A 2,460-nucleotide genomic window follows, 5' to 3' on the forward strand; every position below is an offset into this window, starting at 1 on the left:
GAGATTAAGTTGGATGAAAAACTGAATTTTGTGGAAACTCCAGAAGCTATAACTGACCACAAAACCCGTGTGCTGAGAAACAAAGAAATAAGTCTAGTAAGGGTACAATGGCGATTTCACAAAGGTTCAGAAACAACATGGGAATTAGAATCAGATATGAAGGACAAATATCCATGGTTATTTGAATGAATTCTGGGACGGAATTCTTATAAGGGGAGAGAATGTTATAACCTAGTTTCAGATAACCTGGGTCAAGGTAAATTTTACGTGATTATTTAATAAATTATATGATGGTATGCGTGAATGTGGCAACAATACATGATACATGAAATAAGTTCATACATGTTTGGATAATATGAATATTTTATTGAGTTAGTGGTACCTTAGTAATGAAGCAAATAGGTTTTTTAAATAATAAAATCCACACCGTCATATCTAATTTTATATTATTAAAATCTTTCACCACCTAGGTGAGGATATTTAAAGATAAGTTTGGATAAGGTTATCCTTATCACTGTCATTCTTTTAGAAAAAGAACCTCTGTGTGTGAGATAATGTGTTCTTCAAGAATTGTTGCTTCAAAAGTACTTGAAGATTCTGTGTTAAAGTAAAGTTTTTGTTGTGTATTTATCATCAAGAAATCTGTTTGATAAGGTGAGTGGTTTTAAAACTAAATTCCTCATATATTTGTGTATCAACTGTTGAGTTTTGACATTGGTTTTGAGGTTAAGATGATAAATTATCTTTAACAGTTTTTATGATGTTATTGTTTTAGAATATATTTCTGGATAAATATGAAACAAAGTTGTGTTCGTCAACAGCCTTTGAGAAGTTGTTGTTCGAATCTATTTTTGGGATTGTTTTGGAAAGAATTAAACATTATCTGGGGTTTTTAACAGTTTGAAAGAGTTTTACAGAAAAATAGAGTTTTAAACTGTTTTGGGAGAACAGGTTGTTCTTGAGAATAGAAGGTTTTGAGTATAACCTATGTTGAAACCATGATTTGGTTTGGGAATTATGAACAGGTTCACTCTGACATATATGACTGAGGTCTGTCTTTGGATGAACTACTTCATATGAATTAATGGGAGGATATAAGGGTGGAACATCATAAAAATGGAATTATTGGGAGGATATAAGGTTGGTCGTTGTCTGCGTGGCCTAACTCTTATTATGATATCTATTAAAGTTACAACAGATTTAAGTTCTCATTTCTTGGTGATTTGAGGATTTAGAGATGTTGTCTTTAGTAGAAATGATGGTAATGATGTTATGGGATTGGAGATAATATAGTTCATGACTGTTGGTCATGAATAAAAATGTTTTGGGTAAAAGCATTGATTATGAGGAAACAGAGAAGCTCTGATTGTACCTTGCAAGGAACCAGAGGGGCACTGATTGACCCTCATAGTAGAACCAGAGGATTCTGGATATTGATTTAAAATGATGCAAAATCTTTTATAAATTATTAGTTTGATAATAAGTTTTATATTTTCTTTTGAAACAAGCTTAATGCTTTATTTATAGTTTTAAATGATATTTCAAAAGAGTCTCTATACTTAGAAATTTCTATAAAACAAACCAGAGGGGCTCTGGTTGGCTTTCATAAATACAACCAGAAGCTCTAGTTAAGGAACCAAAGGCTCTGGTCGACTAAACATAAGCTCTGGTAGAAAGACCAGAGGAGCTCTGGTCATGCTTATTGAAAAATATTCTAAGTATGGTTTGGAACCAAAGGCCGGATGGACACTTTGGAACCAGAGGCCCGATGGACACTTTGGAACCAGAGGCCGATGGACTGAAAAACCATTATTTTTCTAAGTATGGGATTTTGAACAAGGGGCCCGATGGACTTAAACATGATGCGATTCTTTTATTATTCTTCATTATGATTGAGAGATTCTTTGATAAATGTTTTTGGTGATCTCACCCTGCATGGCATGAAAAAGGGAATCTCACTAGACTTTTGTCTAACCCTCATTTTATGTTTTAAAATATGTGTGCAGGTAATACCAGTTATAATATCAATAAGGGAAAAAGCATTATATGATTACTTCCCTTATGTGATTAAATGTTGAAGACCATATCTAGATGTGTTTTGGAGGAGGGCAATACTAGCTTACAAATGCATGTATTTTGGAATTTTTAAGTTATGCAATTTTTATCATAAACCTGTAGCACAGACTCTTGTAATTTTGGACCTATGTGGGAATCTATGTATTCTTGAATGAATTCTATGTAATATGCAATGTGTGGAGACTGGGGTGTCACACATGATTAATATTCTCCACAATAAAAATGATTAATCAACCTCTTATAATTACAAAAAAATGAACAAAATGAAAAATTATGATCGGTGGAATGAAGTTTTTACGGTTTTTACAAATTGAGTGGTTTTCATTTGATCGCTCCCCTACATAATAGTCCACCTATATATATATATATATATATATATATATA

Source organism: Cynara cardunculus (assembly GCF_001531365.2).
Source record: "Cynara cardunculus var. scolymus isolate 2C chromosome LG 4, CcrdV1, whole genome shotgun sequence".
Taxonomy (NCBI): Eukaryota; Viridiplantae; Streptophyta; class Magnoliopsida; order Asterales; family Asteraceae; genus Cynara; species Cynara cardunculus.